At 31.8% G+C, this 27961-nt stretch overlaps 1 protein-coding gene and 2 long non-coding RNA genes across 5 annotated transcripts in view; 1 reads left to right on the top strand and 2 right to left on the bottom strand.

Annotated features, from left to right (window-relative positions):
• LOC126694620 (probable disease resistance protein At4g27220) overlaps window positions 1-27961 on the top strand; it is a 190843-nt gene that overhangs the window by 109756 nt on the left and 53126 nt on the right. The gene's annotated exons all lie outside the window — the stretch shown is intronic.
• LOC126694633 (uncharacterized) lies at window positions 1126-11064 on the bottom strand. 3 transcript variants are annotated; one of them, XR_007645835.1, is made up of 6 exons: window positions 10750-11064; window positions 9861-9914; window positions 7605-7837; window positions 5875-6996; window positions 5042-5127; window positions 1126-1756 (listed from the first exon to the last, which is right to left on the bottom strand). It is a non-coding gene; the product is annotated as an uncharacterized LOC126694633 (long non-coding RNA). The 3 variants fall into 3 exon arrangements; XR_007645834.1 differs by having other exon boundaries at window positions 10770-11064; XR_007645836.1 differs by lacking the exon at window positions 10750-11064 and adding an exon at window positions 10543-10663.
• On the bottom strand, window positions 20571-25984 carry LOC126694635 (uncharacterized). Its single transcript, XR_007645837.1, has 3 exons — window positions 25775-25984; window positions 23917-23975; window positions 20571-20838 (listed from the first exon to the last, which is right to left on the bottom strand). It is a non-coding gene; the product is annotated as an uncharacterized LOC126694635 (long non-coding RNA).

Here is a 27961-nt window from a genome sequence, read left to right as displayed (position 1 = left end):
ATTTCTCTCTAGAGCCTTATCTCGTTAGTTATTACTATTAGTCCTTACTTTTTTGTTTTTTTTTTTGTTTTTGTTTTTTTTTTTTTTTTTTAAATACTAAAACAATGAGTATGCTAAAAGACATGAAAAATAGTGAAAGGTGTGGTGTAAGCTTAGACAATTAATGAGATAACAATAAAATAAATTAATGTGAACTTTTGGGTAACAGTAAAAAAAAAAAAAAAAAAAAAAAAAAAAAAAAAAAAAAAAACTTAATGAAAGAGGTAAAAAAATGCTAAATGTAAAATTAGAGTGCCACTTGGCAGGATCTCATGCATTCTCACATGAAGTCTTTGCTTTTATATATGCTAGCTTGTAACCCGTGTAAATGCACGAGATTTTATTTAAAAAAATTTATAATTGTGTTGGTAGTTTGTTTATTGTTGTGAAATTTTAAAGTACTCACAAGTGTACGAACCGTACCGAAGTATAGTTTGACAAGAACGAGGTTGAACCCACAAGGACTTGTATGAATGCAGGAAAATTAATTAAACCTTAACCAAATTAATCCTAATCTAGTTTAATAAAAATTGGTTGTTTGCATTAAATAAACTAAGAAAATAATATAATTAAGCAAATAGTTAAACTAAGCAAAAGATATAAAACAATAAAAAGATGTAAACAATCAAGGGAAATGAATTAAGGTTTTGGAATCCACCTTGTTAATTCATATCAACATATATTTATGATCATTAATTTTTCCCAACTCACTACATGATAATCTGGAAAAAATCTTGCTATCATGGAAAATATTCTCATTAAAATCCTTATTTTAAAAATCAAAAGCATGTTCTCCTTCGCTTCTAAAGTATAAAATCAAATCATCAATTGTATCAGTAGCCAAATAAATCACAAGATATATCCAATTCTAAAAATAAAATCATAAATTGTATCCATTGACAGACAAATCACAAGTAATATCCAATTTTATAATCAAGAATTAATAAACCAAGCATTCAATTAATTAAGATAAATCCTAAATCATGAGAAAAATATGATTGAACTCATATCTAGAATCCCATCTTAGTCAATTGATATGAAGCAAGAACAATTTAAATCATTAAAAAACAACTATTGTGGGGAAAATCAAATCACATAAATATTACTGATAATCCTTAACAAGGTTTCATCCTCAACCCTAATTATAAATTTAGCTACTCATGGTAATTGAAAGAAAACACAAAAATAAAATACTAAACATTAAACTAGACAAATAAAATAAAACTAACTGTCATGGAAGAGGTAGCCGCAGCTCTCTATACATTCAGCCCTCAGCCCTAGCACTAGCCTCCCTGAATTTTGCCCTAAAGAGCCTTTAAATAGGTAAAGGAATCCTATTACAAGTTGAATTCCCGTTTGGAGAAAATCCCAGATTTTTAGGCTTCAGTTAACCGACGATTTTGGCCCATTTAACGGCAGAATTCGGACTTTTGGTAAACTACAAAGTTGTAGCCCTTTAAGTTAACTTTCCAGCCCAACTTAAATCATCTCGATTGGATATCTGACCCGAAAGTTATGCCGAAAATACTAACTGATGTGCAGGCTGGAATCCTAATCCGAATTGGACTTGGATTTGGTGCAAATTTCCTTTGATTCCTTGCTCCAATTGGACTTAAATTTAATTGGGTTGGTCTTCTCTTGAATTCATGCCTGGCTGGATGTAAGTTGGCTTGATTCAATTGGCCTAGCCCCACTTTGCAAGTAAAACCCTTGTTACCTGCAACACAAAGATATTATATAATCAGTCACAAAATAACATAAAAGTAAGGCTAAATATGTAGATATGTGAGTACTTTATTGTATATATTTCATGCACATCATTTATAGCATCATCAAAAGTACTTTTCTTTTTTATATAACATCATCAAAAGTAAATCATACTTCGTCATAGTTACATATATTAACACAATTTAAATAAGGGGAAAAAAAATAAACTTATAGCGAGGAAAAACAAATACCATTCTTCCTAACATCATAAAAATTTAGATTCATAGCTCAAAATAACCTTTATAATCCTAAAAGAAACCAAAAATCAAATAGTTTTACCCTTTATTTATGGACTCCATGCATTCTCTATTAAAAGTATTGTACCTATTCTATAGAAAAGAATTACATGATTAGAGCATCTTTGTAGTTAAACTCTCAGAAAATTTTGATTAACATCTTTGAATGTATTCTATAGTGTGAAACTCAAAGAATAGGACATGTCCTCCAACCAAACATGTCTACTAAATGAATTACGTGCAAAACTTGCCAACTTAATAGCAACCACACTCATTGTTTTGATAATTCACACACCAGCAACAGTAAAGCTACAATAACAAAACACATTGTTTGCAATTGTCGACCACTAAAACAAAAGTTTAAAGTACCTAACTTGATAAAATAAAACAAAAAATACCATACAATAACTTGCAGATCACTTATAACAAAACTTAACTATATTGACTTGCTAAACAAAATTACAAAAAACCATACAACTGTAATTTTCTTTTGGTCTTCATATAATAACTCTGGAATATTGTTTGTCATACATTACAATAGAAAAATGCATTGAATGAGGTAAGTAACATAATGAAATAGATAAATAGTACCTAAAAGATGCACTAAAGAAGAATAAATCAATATATATATAAAAGCAAAAACATCATGTGAGAGTGCATGAAGTCCTGCCACGTGGCACTCTAATATTGCATTTAATCTTTTTTACCCTTTTTCATTAATTTTTTTTTACTGTTACCCAATAAATTATAGTAACTTATTTTTACTGTTATATAAATTTAGCATTTTTTACCTCTTTTTATTAAGTTTTTTTTTACTGTTAACCAATAAATCATAGTAACTTATTGCATTTAATATTTTTTACCTTTTTTCATTAAGGTTTTTTTACTGTTACCCAATAAATCATAGTAACTTATTTTTACTATTATATAAATTTAGCATTTTTTACCTCTTTTTATTAAGTTTTTTATACTGTTACCCAGTAGATCATAGTAACTTATTTTTACTATTATATTGATATGAACTGTTCTTGACAATTAGACCAATTAGACCAAAAGTTATTCACTATAAAATGGATTACCTTTTAAAAGTAGACCAAACCTTATGAAAAACTCAGGCCTAGTTCTTACTTTACATATTATGACCCAAGTTTGACCATTCCCACGTGTGAATCAAAGCAAAAACTCTTACCTTCTTACAAAATCTCTTCTTCCTCCCCCACGTATAGATGATACTTCTAGAAAATCTCATTCTCATGAAATATCTCTTCATTTTTCCCCAATTTCAATTCAATATGCTTTTGTCTATTAATAATATTCTATGCAATTTATGCAGACAAATTCTCTGTCATCGACCAGTGCAACAAAAATATATATAAATCTTGAGATCCCTCAGGTTGCTGAAATAATTAAGTGCATATTTCTAAAATTTTTAATAACAAAAAAGTCTAATAAATAGCATATACTATCTCCCAACATGCCATTAACTTAATATTTTCTTTAAAAAAATTCGATGATAGGAATGGTCAAAAACATAATCCTATACAAAAAATACCAAAAATACATGCAAAACAATTTTTATAGGAGGATTTATCTTTAAATAATATGAAGACAATAGTAAAGATAAAATGCATTGAATGAGATCCTATGAAACAGGTTTGTTAATTATTTCGAATTATACTCATTATTTATGTAAAAAAATAATAATACATCATATTATTTACATTAAAAAAATAATACATATTAATTTCAAAGTTCATTGCAAGATGTGAACTGCTAGGGTATTGCAATAATAAGTAACATTGATACAACAATGGGTTGGTATTACATTTTGTGCGTACTTTGTGAAAAGAATGTCAAATTACAAGCAGGATCATTTTGGTGTGCAAAATGTAAATAAAAAAATAAAAAAAAATACTTTCTATCCCAAAGTTAGAGGCACTCATATTAACTACATACTCTCCAAATATTTATAATATATTTATCTCACTATAACTACTATATATATACAATTGCTAACTACTTCAAATACAAGATTCAAATTGAAGTTTTTAATGCAACTAACAAAACAAAGTTTGTGATATTTGATCGAGATGCCAAGAAAATCCTAAATAAATCTACAAGATCGGGATCTTGCTGAAAAATAAACTAAGATACAACTTATTTATATTATTGTAAAATTATTGATATTGGAGAAGGAATCCCACGTGATTTGAAAAAAAAAAAAAAAAGGAAAAAATGGATTTCTCTACTTCATTTGAATGAATTCAATCTAAAAGATGGTTTTGAAAATTACATAGTTGTTAAGATTTTTGATGCTCCTTCAAATGATAAAAAGGTATGGAAGAAAAAAAAAAACACAATTCAACATGCTATATTAATTCTTTTTGCTGCACTATTCCAAAATTAACAAAAATAAAAAATTTATAAAAAAACTATCACATCATTGAAATTTAATATAAATGATACCTATGAAAAATCTTAGCGACAAAGTCCAAACTTTGTAAGATCTAATCAAGAATCTCTCGGTGCCAATTCATTAGTAATTAACACAAATGATGCAAAAAAAAGAAAAAATGATGAAAGCTCAAAAATTGAACAAATATGGACGGACTAAATTTCAAATGATGAAGATGAAGAAACTGATGATGACAACAAGCGTCACCATACCGCAATAACGAAGCATTGAAGAAGAAAAAAATTCGTAATGAAGCTTTTTATTACATCACATAATAAAAATCAATAATATAGAATGAATTAATATGCTTTTATCAACTTTTATTATACAATATTACTCCAAGTTGTTTTCATTATTGCTCATTACTTGAACAAAATAATTATAATAGATATATGTGAGCAATTTATAATTGTTACTTTTTATGATGAACTCATTACTAGCAAAGTTTTATAATAAATATGCTATAATATATGTATAATATTTTCCAAAAACAAATTTACATAAAACATTATAACATTATTCGTGCATCGCACGGGAAACTTACTAGTTACTTTATAATTGTGCGCTATCTGATCTCTTTAGCAGTTCCATCTCCTCCTCATTAGAAACTTTAGGATCAATATAGCACAACTGGAAGTATGAAACAAAAATAGAATATCATGCCCACCATCATATTGTAGTAAGACCAAGTACCAAAGTTACTATAGACCCCTCTATTTATGATAATTTTCAATACATAAGAATATTAAAGGTGGATTATAATATTCAACATATTACCTACAACCATCCAAATTCATACTTTTAAGAAACGATAATATGAATTTGTACAATGATCATCTATTCTTCATGGTTAGGATTAATTGTCTTTTGTCAAGTGGAATTTTCAATGACAATTGCTGCTCTTCAATTCTTTTCTCTTCACATTTAAGTGTCAAAGGAACTTTAAAAAAAAATACATGAGAATATAGACATTATCCATCACCAACAACTTTAACATACCCCTGTTTTGTCTTCTATATTTCTGTGGATTTTAAACTTGGGCAAGTTGGTACAGGTATACATTAAGGAATTTATGAGGATATGCATATGTGTAGACTTTTGGTGGAGAAGCACTGATATTAAGAGTGGATATTTAACACTTCTAAGAGGCATCAGAAAAACTCAATAAATCTTCATGTTGGTCATGCCAATATGCGCTAAAAATATGAAATAAAATAACATTTTAAAATAAGATAAGTTTGAAGAAACAATTAATAGTGTGCCCCATATAAGAAAGGTGAAGGAGAATTAAAAGTTTAAAATTTGTGTTAGTGACAGATTGTTGTAGACAGTAAATGTTATCTCGCAAAGAAGATTAGCCAGGAGCATTGGGTCTACCAATCATGTTGAAATTGCATCCTTTGTTGGTAATGCTTCTGATTCTCTCACGTCTCATTGCCTCTCTACTCTTTGCTCTCTATGTAGATTGAAATATTAATTACACAAACAGAAAGTTAACTCTAAAACAAAGAAAGAACTGATGAGGTATCAAAAAAATAAAAACTTAAGGAACATTAATAGGTCTATGCCAATTTAAAACAACCTATGTCCACAGCCTTATAATTCCACCGAGTCCAAAGGCTCCAACAAAAGTCAAACATAAATAGATAAACCAAGATTTTGAATCAGGAATTTAACAAAAAACCAAAGACACAAATTTAAAAAATGCTCATTACCAAAAATAAATAAATAAACAATAAAAGAAATCACAAATTAGAATTTAGATTTCTGAAATACAGTAATTAAAACTACTCAATTGAATTCTACAAAGTTAATGATTGTTCACAGAGATGAAAAAACTACCAAATTATGCAACTTAGTTTTTCTTCACTAATAGCTAGCATGTCCTCTTAGTTAAACCTAACTATTAAGTTTCATTCGTTGATAAACTCACTTGATGTAAGATCTTAATAACCTTAGCATTAGTAAATAACATTGAACAAAGTTACAGCAAAGTACCATATACACTCCCTCTCACTTACATTTCAAAGATGGTTTGACTTAAATCCAATTACTATAGCCAAATCCAGATCTAACTCAAATACATAAATCCAAACATATCCAACCAAATGACTAAACATAAAAATAAAGTTATGGCGTAATTTAAAAACAAATAAAAAAAAAATACCTGTAGCAATTTCGGCTACATGACAGATTCTCTACTTGTCTCCTCAACTTATTGAAATTTCATGGTATTTAAATATCAGAAGTAATCTACAATTAGCAAAGTTAGACCATATTAAAGCAAATATGGTCTAACTTAGGTAAATACAAATTTATAAAAAGAATTTTTTTTGAATCATCAGACATTTTCCTTATATTTACCCCAGAAAACCATATCAAAAGGTAATATCATAAATGTTTCTACAACAAAAAAGCAATAACCAAAGAAAATGTTCCTTCCACAGCACTTCAAAATCTTTTTGCACCTAAGTAATCGTAAGCTAGAGGATCCTGTAGCTGCCAAATCAGAAGAAAGGTGGAAGAGTTTCAAAATCAGACTCAACAATTTCTTTAGATTCAAAATGAAAAACATATAGCTTCACTCCTAACTCCTAAGCAAGTTCACAAATAATATCACAATAAGCATGCTACTGACAGCAATAAATCTTTGATGTCTGTTTTCTAATAATGAAGACTTTACAGTCATCAATCAAATACAATTAGATCATGGTAATCTTCTCCAAAAATTTCTAGCTCCATCAACTCCTCTGGCTTTGGAACTGACTTAACTAAATCCTCCAGAGATGAAACCACATTTAGCAATCCAAAACATGATCTTCAAAAATATCTTATCCCCTTTCTACTGGAATCCCATATTGCTAAACATGAACACTTTCTTCACCATCCTATCTAGGTTTAACTTTTCAGTTTTAGAAATTTCCAAGAGTAGATCAAAAATGTTTTGAAAATCTATGTTACCATCAGTAGGAATATAAAAAGAAGTTATCTTATATTTAAACTGATTTTGAAGTGATTCTTGATTAAAATAACTTAAGCTAACTATCATAATACAAAAACATGCAATAGAGATTCCATATTAATTTGAAGGAGGGAATAAGACTTACAACAATGAGTTTTCTATCATTGAGCCTTCTTTTACCACCTTTATTGCAGCAGCAATTGCTACACCAAATGAAATCCCCACCTGAAATAAACATGCTCTCACATTCACCACAGATTTTGAAAACTAAAAGAAACAGCAAGTAGCAACAAAGTAATAAATATTCGTTCCCCCCTAACCTGATTCTTGATATTAGCTTTCAATTTATTTGGACATTGTATTGTGAATGACAAATCACTGAATATTTAAGAAGGATTTTAGTTACATATCTTTTAAATAAACCAAACCCAAAAAAAAAAAAAAACCATGTTGCAAGCACAGTATTGATATCAAATGCTAAATGACAAAGTTTTATGATAAGTAATTAATCCAAAAATTGACTTGGGGAAGGATTAATTCCAAAAATACAAATAAGGGAGTGTTGTAGAATGGTAACAGACCTCAAACATATATGAGTGAAAGTTAAAGCCGCCTTCAATAATTTGTTATATATTATAATCTTTGATCATTTAAGCATTAACAAAATTAATGAATGCAGCAGCAAACAATAATGGCCATTTATAACTGGCATATATTATAATCTTTAGGTAATTTAACAATTTTAGCCAAAGAAATTTTGGTTTAACTTAACAATGTAATAGCTATAGTAATTTGCAGCTAATAAGGTAGTCGTCGGAAAGAACATTTACCTCATGCAATATAGACTTCCTTACTATGGTTATTCATACAATTTAACATTTATTTTGTACTGGATCAAATGTCATTAGCTAATTCTAGAAAGTATGACATGAAGGAATCTAGAAATAAAGGAATTAACTGTAGGGAATTTAATCAAAATCTCAACCTGTGGGTAATAAAAAAAATAGAGAAAACACACGCCAAAGAAAAACAATCACACGCACAAGACAGTATTTACGTGGTTCGGCAATTTGCCTACGTCCACGGAGTTGCAGGGATATCACTATTATCAAGGAAGAATACAGAGTACAACTTGCGGCTACAATATTTTCTCTCTATATCAAACATGGCAACAACACCACACTAAAAAACCCTAATTACAAAAGGCGGTTCCACAATGGAAAACTCATTGCTTGTATTCAAAACTAATAAATCGCAGAAAGAAGTTTTAAAGAAAAAAAAAAAGGAACTGAAATTTCCCAAGAAAGAAAGACTTACACAGTACATAACCCACATAGAAATCCAATCCACACAATCATATGTAGAACAATCTCTCAAAAATAATTAGAAAATACCCAAAAAATCAAAGAAAAACTGACCACCTTACATAGATAAGCAAAGTGTTCATGACATTGTCTCTGTAATTGGGTCATAGCAGAACAAATACTTGAGATTATATTATAATCTCACAGATTAGAGAGGCTTTTGACTATATAGTTACAGTATTGGAGACGTTGGTAATCTTCAAGAATCATAAGGAATATAAGGAACAAAGGGGTTGCAAATTTAGGAATAGAAGGGAGAAAGGGTGTGATGTGGATGTAAGATCTTAATAACCTCAGCATTTGTAAATAACGCTGAATAAAGTTACAACAAAGTACCATATAAACTCCCTCTCACTTACATTTCAAAGATGGTTTGACTTAAATCCAATTACTTTAGCCAAATCCAAATCTAACTCAAATACATAAATAAAAAGTTATGGCGTAATTTAAAAACGAATAAAAAAAAAAAAAAAAAAAAAAACTTTACCTGTACCGGTTTCGGCTACATGACAGATTCTCTACTTCTCTACTCAACTTATTGAAATTTCATGGTATTTAAATATCAAAAGTAATCCACAATTAGCAAAGTACACTAACAAACGTAATTGAAATTTGAAACAAACAAACAAAAAAATAAAACTTTAGAACTGGCTGCAATTCCTTTTACTATTATACCTTCAGATTTCACAATCTAAACCCATTAAAACCCAACATCAAAAACAACAAAATAAAGTCCTAAAAGTCTTTTTAAAAATATCAACTAAAATCTACAAAGTAATAAACTTAGTATAAAGAAAGTTATACTATCAGATTTCAAAATCCCACAATTTCACACCCTCTTACAAAAAAAAAAAAAAAACAAAAACAAACAAACAAACAAACAAAACAAAACAAAAAACAAAACAGGTAAGAGGCCATTAAACTCATGTAGGTTTTCCCTGATTTTAACAAGTAGAGAGGAAAAGGGATATGAATCCAAATTCCTAAATTGACAGCAAATCATAATCGAAGAGAATATTAGGAAAAGAAATTGGTACCTTTGCTTTGATTAAATTAGAGACTCTAGATTGTAGAAAGATTCCACTTCATTACTGCAAAGAAAGAAATTGAATGATTTAAATCCAAAAGAGAAAAATTCAAACAAACCCATTACCGAAAATATGTAATAAAAAATAGTCACATATCACAATTCTGATTTCCTTAACCCTAATTTCTAGAACCAAAATCTAACTACAATTGTATAAATGGAAAACATATAGCAAAACTAATTTAACTTTAAATTTGGTGGGAAAACAAAAAGTCAAAGAAAGAATAGGGACCCGTTGGAGGCATTGTTTATCAAAAAATCTGAAGAAGAAGAAGAGTTTTTGAAGGGAACTTGGAAACTGTTCTCTTTTTTCTTGATCGGAAACTATGGGGTATATGAAGTTTTTGTCTGATTTCTCAGATTTTTCTGTCTCCCAACTCTCTACGCCTAATCAACTCATTCTCTCTCTCTCTGTTTATCAGATTCTCTCTTGGTCTCTTTCAATTTAACGGTATTTTTCTTTTAAACCTCTAAATTGACAGTAAAAAAAAACAAAAAAAAACAAAAGCAAATATCTACAAACATTTTGATAGAAAACCCTAAAACCCAAATAAAAAACGAATCAAATCTAAACCTATCTAACAAAAAAACTCAATTAAAAGGGGAAAGAATGTGTCGGCACCAGTTCCTACCACCGTCAATAGCCTTGCCATAGAAGAAAAGTCTATCGGAACTGGCGGTGGTAGGAAGCCAGACTAACGTTGGTGGCAGCAACATTCACGAACACTATCTCTGTATCCCTCTCAATCATTCTGTGTTTTAAAAGCCCAAAAAAAAAAATACAAATCAAATCTAAACCTAGCCAACAGGAAAACTCAATTAAAAGTAACATTTCATACCCAAATCTAAAAAAATTTACCAATGTTGATTGGCCATAGATTTTTTCCGGTGGTCTGATTCTGCCTCTCTCTGTTTCTTTCTCCGTGTCTCAAGCCTCATCGCCTCTTTATTTCTATCTCCGTGTACATCGTATTTCTCTCTTGGTGCCATACGAACTCTGTCTCTCTTTGTGACTATATCTTTCTCAAGCCTTTCGTCTGTATTTTTACCACTCTGTTCTCTTTCTTTTTATCCGTACAGCAAGCAAGCCTCTGTTTTTTTTTTTTTTTTTAAATAAATTTATGCGGTTAATTTTTATATTTATAATGAGAGGCTTTTAAATGTAACGTTACCAAACAATATAATTTATCGCTTTTTAACTTATACGTGGCTGAATTTTAGATGGGCATTTTTCCTAACGTGGCAACACCTCCTTAATTGCATGAAAGGCTTCTACTTTTATATATAGTACTAGCCTTTAACCCGTGCAACGTGCGGGGTATTCCACAAAGTAACTTTTGTTAGGTTCTAAGTACTTAGGAACTAATGTATTAGAACTCTAATTTGTATTGTTAACAAATCATGATTAAAACAGGTTTTATAGTCTTGTTTAGACTTGCTCAAAGTGTATATATTTTATGTAAAGTTGGAAACAAGTTGCTGTAGAAGTTATAGTATGATTCTGCCTAGCTCGATCGATTGAGAATTAGACTCGACCGATCAAAATTCGGGCAGAACGTTTTTCTGCAGATTTTTCCAACTCAACCCTAAGCCCATATAACGTGTAGGGTTTTATGTTTTGCCCTAAGTATAAAAGGAAAAAATCTAGCCACGTTTTAGGTTGCTCTATTTGTTGTGTGTGTGAATCTCTTGTGAGATCGGAGAGGTGGTTGCCTTCACACATGCTTAGGATTATCAAGAATGAGATTTCATTGAGAGCTTGATGATCATTCAGTTGCTGCAATAAAAGCTTAAAGATACACAAGCAGGAGTGCTTGTACTTGCTAGAGAATCCAAGAAAGAAGGAGTCCATGGTCTCGGAGCTGTCACGTGGTCGTATTAGTAAGTTTTCTACTGGTGGGTAGCAATAGGATGTTAGTGGTCTAAGTCGCTATTGTAAAACTTCGATTCTTTCATAGTGGATTCAAGTTTACCTTGAGGATAGCTAGGTTAAATCCTCTCCAGGTTTTTATCAGTTTGGTTTCCTAGGTCATCATATATTTGTGTTCTTTATATTCCGCATTTTACATTGATATGATTATATGATTGTGTTAACCTAGATCTGAAATTTGGACTAAGTAATCACTTGGCTAATTAACTAGGTTAATCCAATTGTGTTTTAAGGGGTCTAAAAACGTACAAGTGGTATCAGAGTGGGTAGCTCTTCTGTTGTAGATCTTTTGAGATCTTTGAGCTGATCCTTAACCCTCGTTGTCATGGAACACGGACACTCTCTGGTTATTGCTCCTCACTTTGATGGGAATAATTATGCTTATTGGAAAGTAAGGATGAAAGCATTCCTGAAATCTATTAATGAGAGTCTGGAACTCCGTTGAATACGGATGGGAGAAGTCCACTACTCCTTTGAGTGAGTGGCAAACTTCTCAGAAAGAAGCAGCCACTTTTAATAGCAAAGCTATGAATGCTATTTTTAATGCTGTTTCTATGGAGGAATTTAAGAGAATCTCTAAAGTTGAGATTGCTCACACTGCTTGGAATATCCTCCAGACTATGCATGAAGGCACGAAGGCAGTTAAAATCAATAAGTTACAGCAATTAACAACTAGATTTGAAAGCATTAGAATGTCTGATGATGAATCTTTTGATGAATTCTATGCTAAGCTTAATGATATTGTTAATTCTGCTTATAATCTGAGTGAAATCTATGATCATCCTAAAATTGTTAGGAAGATTCTTAGATCTTTAACTGAAGATTTTAGACCCAAAGTGACTGCCATCACTGAGAGCAAGGATGTGGATTCCATCCCTGTTGATGAACTTGTAGGATCTCTTCAGTCTTATGAGTTGGACCTACCCAAAACTAGCAAATCTAAATCAATGGCTCTTAAGTCAGTTGATGATGTTAATGTTGGTGGATTTGATGATGAGCTCTCTGCTACAGAGATTGCTTACCTTGCCAAGAACTTTAGGAATTTCCTTAGAAACAACAACAGAAGGGTAAGAGGTACGAACACTGCTGAACCTAGAAACTTTAGGAAGAATTATCCCACTAAGGTTAACAACACTGAAAAACCTAGAGAAAAAGTAGGTCAATCTTCTAATAATTCTATGGGTCCTCAATGTTTTGGATGTCAAGGGTATGGTCATATGAAATCTGAATATCCTACATACTTGAGGACTAAGGTAAGGCTATGGCTGTAACCCTTAGTGATGATGAAGTTTCTGATGATGAATCTGGTTGTGACGAGGATGGAAACTTCATTACTTTCACTGCTACTGCTGTAGTAAATGAAAGTGTGACTGTTGAAGAGAACCCTTCTGATGGGGAACTCTCTAAGGATGCAGATCTTCAAGAAGCCAACAATAAACTTTGCAAAGTTGCTGCAAAGGATACTATGAGTGTTGAATTAGGTTTGAAGAAAATTGCATCTCTTGAACTTGATAAGAAAAATTTACTTGTGAATTTGTTTGATGCTATTGAACTTTTGAATAATGTGAAGTCTGAGAACATGCTTTTGCTTAAAAAAAATTAAGAATTTGGAAAATGAACTATCTGTTGCTAGAGAACAAACCGATAGATCTGCAAGCTCCAAACTTGATCACTTGCTGAGTGTTCAAAAGTCTCCCTCTGACAAAACTGGCTTAGGTTTTGTAGAAAGCATCTCTGTGCCTGCACCCCATTCCATAAATTTTGTTCCTACTTCTTCTTCGGAACCCCATGTGAGTGAGGTTGTCAAACCCTCTATGAGTGAGGCTAAATCTGTAGAAGTTACCCCTCCTAGGAAGATTAGGGTTGATCTTCATAAGTCTAAACCTAAGGCTTCTAACCCTCCTAAGAGCAAGACACATGATAAGCCTGCATGGGTTTGTCATTTTTGTGGAAAGTCTGGGCACATTCGTCCAAACTGTTACAAACTGCAAGCTGCTAAGCGAGCAAACAAACCAAAAGTACCTGTGCCTCAAGTACAAGATCCTATGGTACTTATTGGTGAATTGGTAAAGGCTCTAAACCTTTATTCCAATCCTGGAGTTGGTAATCATTCTCATGTGAATAAGAACTCCAATGATCGAGGTGCATCTAAAAGGTTTTGGATGCAAAAGGCTCAATCAAATTGAGTCTTTCTGACATGGTCCTTGTGCTTCATTGCTCTACCCTTTGTGACCATTGTTATTTGTTTTCTTTTTGTTTCTAGGACTTGCATTGCATAACATTCATACATTTCATTCTAGGACTGTTTGTGTTTCTTCTTTTCAAAAAAAAAAAAAAGAGGAAAAAGAAAAAGGAAAGCAAATTGTGTTTTGCATTATTTTCTTGGATTTGAAATAAAGGTTGGCCAATTTATCTTTATATAACATGTCTGTGTACCTTGTTTAGCTTGGATGAGCTTATTTATTTCACTTTACTAGTTGAAGTTTTGTAGTGCATGTTGTGTGGGAAAGATGTTTATAGTTGTTGATCACATGATCTTGATCTTGAAGTCACATGCTTTTGATTGTAAGGACTAAAAAATCCTAAGAGAAAGGCATAAATAACCATCTCTCCACTGTTTACTAGCCAATCATAAACACCTTAGTGCATATCGTAAGATTTTGAGCTCAAAAAAGTGTAGCACATGTACAAAAAGAACATAAGGTGTAGCCTCAGCTTAAATAATTAAAATTGGTGTGTACATTATTGGGCTATAATGAATTCTATTCTAAATAAAATTGGTGTGTACAATATGAGGCAAATTTTTAAAAAAAATTTACATAATTGCATGCTTGTTTTCTAGGAAATGTGGGAGTTATATGATGTAACTCTTTAGGTGATAGTCACTTTCAAATTCATGTGATGAATTTTGTAAAAACTGTGCTTGATTTCTATTCACATATCACCTCACATGTATCTCAAGCTCTTGCTAGTTGCACACACTACACAAGTTTCTCTTTGCTAAACTTTGTACATGCCATTGTGTGTGATTTTGGTTTGGCCAACCAAGTTTGAAAATTCCTTGAGTTTTTTGCAAACCATGTTTAATGCTTGAAAAATATAAGGGTCTTGATTGAAAATCTTAATTTTGGGAAAACTGGGTTCAAAACAAGTGTTTTTGAAAAAACATTTCATCTCATACTCATGCATTTTATTCATAAAATTCAATGCGTTGAGGAGTTTCTGCGTAAAAATGCTGTATTTTTCAAAAAACTGATTTTTCCAGAATTTCGACCGATCGAATCTGTTTTTCGATCGATCGAAATTGCGATTAAAATTTGCTATAAGTCTCTGTCTGTTTTGATCGGTGCTCGATTGGTGTTGGATCAATCGAAGCATTTTCGACCGATCGAATCTAATTTTCGATCAGTCGAAAGTCGTATAGAGTTTTTTAAAAACGGAGTTTCTCACATGTTCATACACTTTTTCAAAATTTTTCAAACTCTCTCTCTCTATTCGATCAGTCAAAGGCTCCAAGCAAGATTTTTGTCGTTTTCCTCCAAACTTTTTGCAAGGTTTTACTTCTACAAGGCCGGTAAGACTCTTTTGCCCCTTCTTTTTAATTTATTTTATGTTTTCATGCATTAAATCATTTTTTTTTTTTGGGAAATTTCAAACCTCTTAGATTTTGGGATTTTTGTTGATTCAAGCCATTTTTCTTGAAATTGATCAATGGGTTTTTGTTATAAGTTGTTATATAACTGATCTTGATGGATTAATTTGATCAATTTGGTGAATTGTGAGAAATTGAAAATTCTAGGGTTTGAATCTACCCGATTTGGGGATTTTGTTCAATTAGGTCTAATTTGATGAAATTGGCTTGTTGAATTGATTTATTTGATTATTATTTGGTGTTATCTATCCTGTTTAATGATCAATTAGTCAATTTTCTAAAAATTGAACAAGTGGTTTTTCAAATTTTGGGTTTTTTGTTAGAAACTCTATGCTCAAGCTAATTTTGTGAATTTGAACCTAAATTGAACCTATTCTCACTGCATTAGAGCATGCATCATGACATTTATCTATTCATGCATCATATAGACTGTTATTTCTATATTTTTTTGTGCTGACTTGCAGTCTACCCTTGGTTTTTCTTTTTGTTCCTTTTGGTTCTTTTCTGTGTGCCTTGTCCTTTCCTTAGCACCATGCCTAGGAAAACTAGAGCCAATAGGGATGCCTCCACTTCTTCTGACCACCCTTTTGATAGTGAGAGGTTTCTGAGCCTGAAAAACGAAGAGAAGTATTTGAAGCTAAACCTTAAGAGAAAAATATGGGCTGAGCATCAAGTGTTGTTAGATGAGCTTGATCCTGCCATTAGGACTAATTTTGAGCATTGGGGTTGGTTGCCTCTGTTGGATATAGACCATCCTCCTCCTGCTACCTTGATTAGAGAGTTCTACTCGAACCTCTCTATCCACGTCTATGATTCCAACACTCTCGTTAAGTGTTGGATACGAGGTGTAGAGTTCACCATTACCCCTTTAGTAGTGGCTGCTGCTCTTAGGGTACCCGTGGTCCAGGACCCTGTCTACCCTTATGATGAGTCTCCTCTCTTAGATGACGTCATGTCATACATCACTGGGTTTTCTATCCAGTGGGGTTCTGATCCTAGGATCACCACTGCTAAACTTACTGAGATTCACTATCTTTTCTTTAGGATAGCTTGTCATTCTTTGTGGCCTATCTCTCATTTGCACACCATTCCTTTGGAGCGATGTGTGTTTTTGTACGCTCTTGTCACGGATACTTCTATTAGTTTCCCTCATCTGTTTCTTCGTTCTTTGAACGAAGTTCATAGGAGTGCCTCCACTGTTCACTCTCTCTTCTTTCCGATTTTCATTCATCGGATTTTGTTACATTTAGGATTAGAGAATTTCCCCGCTTTTGGGTCTGTTCATATTGTAGCTCCCATAGGTACCACCTTTCTTAGGCAGAGGGCTGCTCAGTTGAGACCGAGCTCTAAACGCCCTAGAGCTGAGCCTTCTGGTACTGCACCCCCTCCTCCTTTTCCTACAGGTACTACTTCTGGTGAGGCATCTGCTGATCCTGTTGATGCTGCTACTGTTCCTCCACCATCTACTTCGGATGTTTTTGACATTTGACGTACGTTGGAGATTGTCATGACCGTTCAGGTGGCTCATGATTAGCTTTTGGTGGACATGCTTGATGAGATCTGTGCTTTGAGAGCTGATCTGGAGCATCTTCGACGTTCGCCTTCGCCACCTCCTTTTGATGATGGACTCTGAGTGCCCTTTGGCATTCCGTCACAAAAAAAGGGAGTATATTTTAAGTACTTCGTAATGGAGATTTTTGTTTTAGGGGGAGTTTTTTTATGTCTTGGAGCTTGTGGAGTTATTTAGATTGAATCTAGGTGCTTCATTATGTATTTACTTTTTTTGGCTCTTGATGTATTTTTTGATAGGGGGAGATACATTGTTTTTGTTTATATGTTTCTTGTTTCACTACTTATTGATTTATATTTATGAGTTATTCATGATATATGTCTTTATTTTGTTTTATGTGAAATCAAGAAGTTAGTTGTGTTTTACTTGTATTTTCCACACATGCGTTTATGCGTTTTGTTTAAGTGTTTCAGGAAATATACAGGTTGATTCAGTCGTGCTGCTGTCTAAACTTGCAACTGATAAATAGTAGTTAGGTTGGATTTGTTATAATGGGCATTATTTGTGTAATGGGCTTTTCTTTGTAAACTTTGAGCATTTTAGTTTGTGTTTTGTCACGGATTGCCAAAGGGGGAGTTTGTTAGGTTCTAAGTACTTAGGAACTAATGTATTAGAACTCTAATTTGTATTGTTGGCAAATTATGATCAAAACAGGTTTTATAGTCTTGTTTAGACTTGCTCAAAGTGTATGTATTTTATGTAAAGTTGGAATCAAGTTGCTGCAGAAGTTATAGTAAGATTCTGCTTGGCTCAATCGATCGAGAATTAGACTCGACCGATCGAAATTCGGGCAGAACGTTTTTCTACAGATTTTTCCAACTGAGCCCTAAGCCCATGACGTGTAGGGTTTTATGTTTTTCCCTAAGTATAAAAGGGAAAACCCTAACGACGTTTTAGATTGCTCTATTTGTTGTGTGTGTGAATCTCTTGTGAGATCGGAGAGGTGGTTGCCTTCACACAGACTTAGGATTATCAAGAAGAAAATTTCATTGAGAACTTGATGATCATTCAGTTGCTACAATAAAAGCTTAAAGATACACAAATAGGAGTGCTTGTACTTGCTGGAGAATCCAGAAAAGAAGGAGTTCGCAGTCTCGGAGCTGTCACGTGGTCGTGTCAGTAAGTTTTTTACTGGTGGGTAGTAATAGGATGTTAGTGATCTAAGTCACTATTGTAAAACTTCGATTCTTTCATAGTGGATTCAAGTTTATTTTAAGGATAATTAGGTTAAATCCTTCTCAGATTTTTATCGGTTTGATTTCCTAGGTCATTATATCTTTGTATTCTTTATATTCTGCACTTTGAAATTTGAACTAAGTAATCACTTGGCTAATTAACTAGATTAATCCAATTGTATTTTAAGGGATCTAAAATCGTACAACTTTTATTGCAGTCTTTTTTTTTGGGTAACTTTTCTATACTTTTTTAAAATTTCAATACTTTTTATTCAACCCAATTCAAATTTGATGTGTTTTCTAGTTACAGATATCAAACTATTAACCAATCCCAAATCTAATGTTATCGTCAATTATCATGGTTAGCACTTAACAAACTATGTTTTATTTTTATTTTTATCCTTTAGGCAGCATTCAAAATGGTTTAATAGTCCTTCAAAATGGTTACTTCATAAAAATTTGCACTCTCAAGTCTCACCCTCCAATACACCTACCATTTTTACTAAAAAAAAGCATTACATATATTTAGGAATAAGTGACATTGTGTCTCAACTTTAAGTAAAGGGCAAGGTATCATTATAGCATTTCATCCCTATAGCATACCTCATTCTGATTTAACAAAAATAAATAAATATTACTGCACTGGTGCAGTCTTTCGTTGATAAAAAACAAAGATAACATAGTCTTCATCCCAAATCCACAACTATGAGTGAAGAAAACACCACCACAAAAAATTGCATGATAACACATTATATCAACTTTTGGTTGTTCTCTCCCTCCTGAAATCATCTTGTAATGACCAAGGCAATTAAAATAATAATCCATAATTCAAGCATATTATAGCAACAAACACAATTCCAAGGACATAAGAAAAGAATCACTTTGTTAGAGAAAACACATATAGGTTCTTGGAGTCAACAAACACAATTCCAAGGACATGAGACAAAATTCACTTTATTAGGGAAAAAACATATAGGTTCTTGGAGACAATTATGGTGCAGGCAAAGAGAAACTAAGGAGAGACACCAAATTCAAACTATAGCAAGCAAAAAAATAAAAAATAAATAAAAAATCATTTTTTTAGTGCAAACATTCAAATCGCTATAACAAAATGTAAGCAGAGTGATGCATCCAAAAGAGTAATGGCATAGAAATAAGGAACCAAGCAAGCAAACACTTAGGCATATGCTGCCAAAAAAATACACTTATACATAAAGGGTTCAGTCTATTACTTTTATTTAGTAGCTTACATTCTTTGTCATTTGAGTTTACAGCTTATTGGCATTTTTCAATTACCTTCCACAGCCTTAGGGTGCTATTTTTAGAAGCAGTGACCACAGTAATACCTTTAGCATCTGTATATATAGAACAACTTTAACATTGATAGTGCAAAGATGTAGTCATTGAAAACTTGACCATTAGAAAGAAGAAGCTATTAGCAAACAAAATATAAATGAAAAAGCTATCTTTAGAAACCAAGTAGGATTTAAAAAAAAGGTATAATATTATAACTAAATTGCTTTAGACATACATAGTTTTTAGACAATTCAAGTCAGAGAAGTCCCAAATTAAGGTGCAATAGTTAATTTTGGCATTTCTAGGAAGTAAGAAGCACTTTAGATTATCAATCACTGTGTCTTATACCTTTTGGGTTGATGACACCAACAAAAGCAACAACATCAATAACAATATTTTGCATAATTTAACTTCCTAACAATGAGAAAAGAAATACCCTTTCTTTATCTTAGATTTAAACTTCTTATAACCTTCCTTTTCCTCTATCTATAACAACAGCACCACCACCTTTGCAAATAGTTGGATGTCCTAGTTGTTGGCTTCTTAGCTTTAGGAGCATAATAATTATAGAATGATTACTAGTCCCAAGCTAGCTCCTAGTATTCCATCTAAACCTTTCATAGTAACCTGGAATGAGGGAATTCTGTTATTAGTTTTTGCATAAGAAGATGAACAAAACATTAATATTGAAAAGCACAAATTGAATTAAATTATAGAGAGATATTTGAGAGAGAGGACATGGAGGTTAAGTATAGTACCAGTTAACAATATCTTTTTGATTCTTTGATTTGGCATGACCAAACTCCCAACTCTTTAAAATCACCATTTATCATCAAAAATAAATTTCTATAAAAAAAAATGCAGTTGTATTTGCAATTGACATGCATTCAGATTTACATAAATAAACCCATATGCAGAGGAGTACTTTATGTATTAGTCATGTTAAAACATGTAAAGTTTGTTAATCATATGAATGCTTTCTATAAAATACAATAAAATTTTAGTAGGAAATTACAATTTAATTGAGTGTGAAATCAAGCACAGATAAACTCTAATTATATAAATGTTATATCATAAAAATTCTTATATAGCCGTATAAATCATCTTAACATAAATGTTATATCATAGAAGTTTAGCAATAAGTTGCTCTTGTACCCTATTCAATTCTTTTCCCTATTCGATGCATTCTATTTAGTAGCCTTGTGACGTTTATGAAGCATTGGCAAACGTATATGCTACTTCTATTTGCTGATTTTCAATGGAGTTGTCATTCTTTGATTTTCCCACAACAACATTTTTTATTTCCTGCAATGATTGACAATTTAATTAAATGCTGCATCAAAAAGTGTCTAAATATATGCATATTGCTCAAACATCATAATGCTATTTAATGATCAATATCAAATCAAGATGAAGACATCCTAAGCAATAAAAGTTTTGTGTTTTGTTACATATTTTTGTAACATTGACTTTTATCTAGAATGAAAACATATAAACATTAAAAATACCAAGACAAAGGAAAAGGAAAAATATAGAAAAACTGTGAAGTTACAGACTTTAGATAAAAAAGATGGAAATTAGTTGGCATGCTATTTGATCCATTGATATCTGATTGGGTGCAAGTTCAACTACTCATAATTTAGTAGTTCGTAACATTGCTATCACTATTCAGTAAGGTTTAGAGTTTATGCTCTTCTACATAAACATCCACAATAATAATCTCTAAGAGAATGCATTACTTAGTTCTTTTTTTTTTTTTTTAAACACATTTATTCACAATCTGCCAATCTCGCCAGTAATGGAGAATTCAAAGTTTGTCTCAACGGGAATGTGTCAAATAAATTTTTATATTAAACAAATCAAACAAAACACGTACACACTGCGAAATTCCCCAATCATAGATAATTCAAAGGTTTTCCTAGATATAACTCTCAAAGTAAATGAATTTAATGGGTTATAGCATGTTCTTATCTTGAAGTTAGCAAATATGACAAACATAATATTCCTACGTCTGTTGAAAAGGGTAGATTCAGATGTACTTCAATGTGAAAGTCATGACAATTAGCCCTACTTAGTATGTAATCACCTTCAAATATATCAAACATAATATTTCTAAATCAGTATAAAATTGCACATGTTCCAGGCATATGAAAAGTGTGTTCTAAATGTTAGCCAAAAGATAATTCTTTACTTGAAAAAATCAATTACATAAAACCAAGAGCTGGACAGAAAGATTGGTATTTACTACTACACATGTCCAAATTGCTTTGTAAGAGAAACTTAAAAACTTTCAAACTTCATCAATCATCATAAGTTGAAAGTAGAGACTATTATTCCTTCAAAATTAGGACAAAAGAGCTGTAAGTAGTATGGATTCAACTTTTCACTTTGGTCAACTAAAACAGAGTTATCAAGATGTTTAATTGTTAATTAATTAACTTATCTTCATTGCTAGTAATGTAGCTTTAGTGTGATAAGACAACTTAAAATATTATTTAGATCTCACAGAGTATGAAGCTGCTCAAGCAAACGAAGACACTCACGTAGAGAAAACCAACCACAAGAAAAACTAAAATTTTAGGATAAGATTACTTGCATTCAGAGACATGATATAAACAAATTAGCAAAGCTCCTATCAAAACACTTTTTTTGTTACATTAAAAAAAAAAAAAAAAAAAAAAAAAAAAAAAAAAAAAAAAAAACTGAATAAAGCAACTTGAAAGAAATGCAAATTTTATATTTGATAGATCTATATAAGTTACAGTTTCTTATAGATAAATGCCACTAATTAGAGGTGTGCTAAAACAACCAAAATAATTTAAACTGACAGAACTGCAATAAACCTTCCATATTACCCAAAACCCTTTTCAAAGATCCACCTTAACTTCGCAGAACATACCAACCAAGAGGATAACAGTCTACAACAAACCTTTTATATAGTTATATTAAAGTCTGTTGAAGTTAAATGGGGAAAAAATGAAGCTATTTTATTAAACACTTTGTGTGCATATAACAAAAGGCAAAATTTGAGAGAGGAAGAATGGGGTGGTTTTCTAGAGATTCTATCCCCATCTAATATCCATGTAGACAAAAAGAAAACCATTTAAAGAATAAGGAAAAAAGATCATAAAAAGGACAAAATACCTTGACCTTGAGATATAATGAGATTGAGTGAGTCTTAAAAAAACTGTTAATCTGGTTCATTGTGCAACGCAGGAAACACAACAATTAAGCTGAAAATAATATAAAAGGGGGAATTTGAAAAGCTTGCTGTTAATTTGCTGATACTCATTGTAAAGAAATTACTTGCCTCAAACAATATGATCTGTGAAATCTTTGTCATTTATATCACAACTACTGCAAGAAAAAGCTTAATTAAGAGAGAAAAAGAAAAACCTTAAATAATTTGACAACCACAAAACAAAACAGAGTTGTGTTTAGAAACTATAAGATGATTAACAAAACAACATTGTGAAGAACAAATAAAAAATCAATAGCATATTTGAAACCTCAAACATGATATTTCTTTAAAGAATTTCGCATTCAAAAAATCACGTACCCAAACCTAAGCCTAAATCAAAATCAATTCGATTGAAAATAGCCAAGCCTAAACCATATTTAAACAATATAATTTTAAAACAAAACAAAAAAACCTTACTGGTAAAGGTTTCAATGTGGTGACAGAACGGTAGAAAAAATAGTGAAGCAGTTTGCGTAATTGGCTAAATGAGAAGGTAGAGGGTCTGGTGGTGGCAGAGGCTAGATTGTCTTACGGCTTGAAGTAGTTGGCGGTCTCAGATTTTTCTCTCTCCCTAGTCCCCACTTCGTGCCTTCTTTGTTTACCAAAAGTCTAGGTTTTGGGTTTGCAAAATCATGTTTTTAAACTTTTTGATCTCTTATGCCCAATTGATGTAGTGTTTTGGGTTTCAGTTTTTAGATCGTGCAGTGTTTTAGCAAAACATTGTGACTTTTGGCATTTTAATTGTAAACATGGCAGAATTTTAAGTGGTCTTTTTTCTAGGTGTGGGATGTTGAGGATGCAAATAATGTCCATGACCTAGTTTCATTCATGCAAATGCTACCAAAACCAATAGCATCAAAGAGATATCAAGACAATTTTGTTCTGACGGGTCCCTTTCGCTAGGTAGAATAGAAACATTGATAATGCCAAACTGCCATGATCCAGTGAGTGACAGTTTTTTACCTACTGCTGTTTGGTTTCATTCCTTGTGATCTCAATCTTATGTTCATGTCCTAAAGTTTATGGGTCCCTGATGGCTTGCTTATAGGTACAAACTGGAAGTAATATTTTAGCTTGATTATATTTATACACACAAAATATAAAGCCAAAAAATAAAAGTAACAATAATTAGTTTAGAATACCTGCAATCACTCTCCCTTAGTGTTGATGTTGAGGTTGTATCGCCTTTGATAATCAAATCCTTCAATCCATTATATAATTTAGTCTTCAATATACATTGGTTACACCTCTCCCACATAAGCAAATTTTCATTCATACATGTGTATGCACCAACATGTAATTGTTGAAATAATCAGCCACCATTAAAAAAGTATGTCTCTCATCTTCATGTGGTCAACATTCAAGTTTGGATTATTCCTTTTTCTTTATGGGTTTTCTATAGCATAATCATATGCACATGGCCATAAATCATAATCATCCGCATTGGTATATTTCTTTTCCTTTCCCTTTTAATTGAACTTATAGATTGACTTACATTTGTACATTACTTTTAAAATCTTGTATTGTTAACCATTACTTTGTTCGACTTAGTGAATGGTTATAAACATCAGAAAAATGATAATGTATAACCATCAGACTACATGAGTTCTCAATTATTAACGTCTAACTCCATCAATATATATATATATATATATATATTAACGTCTAATAGAATACAACTTGAATAAATGATTTGTTGAAATAAGAAAACTATGCATATGACCCCAACCACATCTACAGTATCAAGCTTCCATAATATGCCCCCATTCATTCTCAGATGTTCCATCACCTCATTGAGAAAATCATCCTTTCCCTAAGTTAAATAAACATATCCATTAAAAAAATCAAAATCTGAAATCTACAAACTGTAACAGAAAATCCCAAAACATCAATGAAAAAACATACGGCCTGTGGGGTTACAGGAGTCTGATGGTGGTGGGAGATCGGACTTTGGCGGGCATACGGCCTAGTGAACTCCCTCTCTCTATCCCAGTCTTTTTTCTTTTGATTTGTACCGAAACGATTATCCCTCTTACGAACTCTATCTCACGACTTGGGTTTGCGTATTAGAGAGTGGCAGCGAGAAGAAAGACGGATGAGAGAGGGGATAGGTTATGTGCAGCGTATGAGTAAATTATTAAAAAATCTAAATCTAAACCAATCCAACCAAGAAATTCAAACCTAAATTATATTCAATTCCCAGATTTGAAACCAAAAGGAAAAAAACAAAAACAAAAGCAATAACTTTACCTGTAATGGGTACACGGCCTGTTTCTCTGATGGTGGCAGATTTTTCTCTCTCCCCAGTCCCCACTCCGTGCCTTCTCTGTTTTTCGTTCTGCCTAGGTTTTGGGTTTGCAAAATCGTTTTTTGAAACTTTTTGATTTCATCGCCTCTCTCTCTCTCTTCTTTCTCCGTGTCCGCCTCTCTCTATTTCTAACTTGGTGTACATCTAATTTTAACCGGTTAATTTTTATTTATTTATAATGAGAGGCTTTTATACGGTATTGTAGCATTGCCAAGCAACATAATTTATCACTTTTTAATTGTATATGTGCCTGAATTTTAAGTGGCCTTTTTTCCTAACATGGCAACTTAAAAAGGAGGAGGAGGATAGAAAGACGAAATTGAATCTAGGTTTATTTATTTATTTAATTTTTTTTTTCCATAATGGAATCAAGTTTTTCATACGGCAAAAAAATTGATAAATAAATATCAATGCAACATTCAATCCTATACTTATTTAATCCCAACGATTTCCTTAAGATTAGAAACAAAAGTACCCAAACTAAAATCAATATTTTTAGTGATTTTTGTAATCTAAAAAAACTAACAAAAACAAAACAAAAGCAAATATCTAAAATTGAGAAAACAAACATTTTGATAGAGATTCCAAAAACCCAAAACAAAAACGAAACAAATCTAAACCTACCCAACCAAAAAACTCAATTAAAAGTAACGTTTTATACCCAAACCTACAAAATTGAGAAAAAAATGTACCTTTGTCGATGTCGGTTCCGGCGATCTAATGGCCTAAGTCTGGCAAGGGATGGTGATGACCGATCGTGCGAACTCTGTCTCCTCTGTATCGCAAGCATTTTTTTCTTCCTCCTTCCCTTTCTCTGCATCGCTAGGGTTTTTTAGTTGCAACCCCTTTTTTTTTTTTAACTTTAACCGTTTTTTTTTAATATATATACACAAAGACTGTCAAACGGAGTTAACGTTACCAAACAATATAATGTATCGTTTTTTTTAAGTTATACGTTTCTAAATTTTAAGTAGGCAATTATCCTATTTGTCAGCACCTCCTTAATTGTAGGAATCCACTTTCTCTGCATCGTTAGGGTTTTTTAGTTGCAAGCCTTTTTTTTTTTTTTTTTTTTTACTTTAACCGTTTTTTTAATATATATACACAAAGACTGTCAAACGGTGTTAACATTACCAAACAATATAATGTATCGCTTTTTTAAGTTATACATTTCTAAATTTTAGGTAGGCAATTATCCTATTTGTCAGCACCTCCTTAATTGTAGGAATTCACTTTCTCTCAGCTTCTGCTATTATATATATATATATATATATAGATATAGAGATTAGATTAGATTAGATAAGATTAGATATCTATATCTATATCTATATATTACTAAAAGCTGAAACGTGGCATTTATTGCTGCTGAGCTCCTATTGCACCACCTCAGCGCCACATCATTCGTCACATAATTATTATTTACTGTGCACAAGAATGCTACCAATTTTTTTAATTAAAAATAAATAAAAATTAAGATGAACCTCCAAATGATGTGACATCTATATCTATATATTACTAAAAACTGAAACGTGGCGTTTATTGCTGTTGAGCTCCTGTTGTGCCACCTCATCACCACGTCATTCGCCACATAATTATTATTTACTAGTCGCTAACCAGTGCGATGCATGGGAATTCTACCAATTTTTTTAATTAAAAATAAATAAAAATTAAGATGAACCTCCAAATGATGTGACATTAGAATTGTAACAACCATCAAATAATAACAAAATATACATAGCGACTAAAAAAAATGACATAAATAGCTCAGTCATTTGCTCGTGTGACAGTGTTGCACCACTCTGAAATGACACATACACCACAGAATCAATTGGTTGCTTGTTTAGCCAATCAAACAACAAGCCATTCTTGGACGAGTTACCTGATTGTTTTACTATTGGACCAACTGGGTACACTGTTTTAGGCTAAAGCTCCTCCCAACAGTTTTTTATTTGCACATATTGGGCAAATGTCCCAATACCATGTCTTTTTGCTATGGCTTTTTTTATTTTTCAATTTCATTTATTTCACATCTTCCACTAAATATTCAATGTATTCATTATATTAAAATAATGCACTTTACTTGCAGAATATCAAAATGCTAAATCCCTACCTGTAAAAACCAAAAAAAAAAAGGCCATTTATTTAATAAATAATGTGCAATTGTCTGCACATCATTGAAACTTCCATGGAATAAATAATGCCAACAGTTTTTTATTTGCACATATTGGGCAAATGTCCCAATACCATGTCTTTTTGCTATGGCTTTTTTTTTTTTTTTTTTTCAATTTCATTTATTTCATGTCTTCCACTAAATATTCAATGTTTTCATTATATTAAAATAATGCACTTTACTTGTAGAATATCAAAATGCTAAATCCCTACCTGCAAAAAGAGAAAAAAAAAAAAGGCCATTTATTTAATAAATAATGTGCAATTGTCTGCACATCATTGAAACTTCCATGGAATAAAGTCAATAGGCATTGTAGACGCATCACTCATGCAGTTGCATAAATTGAAAGATGTATCTTGGAATTAAGTGGCATGATACGTTATAACCAGTATTAGAATGTGGGGCTTTGTTGCCTTGGGCTATCCCAAAGATGGAACTCAGTGAATTGCATTTGCAACAGATGGTGAAGTCATGGATAGGATGGTATTAGACACCAGAAAACTAAGAGCATACTTAAAAACTTCAAACTTCAAAGAGTCTCTCAAGTATATAGAGCCCCTAAAACAATTGGGGTAAAAAACCATTTTGAGAGCAGAATATATTCTTAGATCCCTTCATAAATTAAAATAATAAACAAAATAAGCCTTTCATAGTCGTCATTATTATATTTCTGCAGAAACTAAACATGATAATCACAATAACAAACTAC

Source organism: Quercus robur, chromosome 8, assembly GCF_932294415.1.
Source record: "Quercus robur chromosome 8, dhQueRobu3.1, whole genome shotgun sequence".
Lineage (NCBI taxonomy): Eukaryota > Viridiplantae > Streptophyta > Magnoliopsida > Fagales > Fagaceae > Quercus > Quercus robur.
The sequence above is the reverse complement of the archived record's forward strand: the minus strand, read 5'-3'. Positions and strand labels throughout refer to the sequence as shown.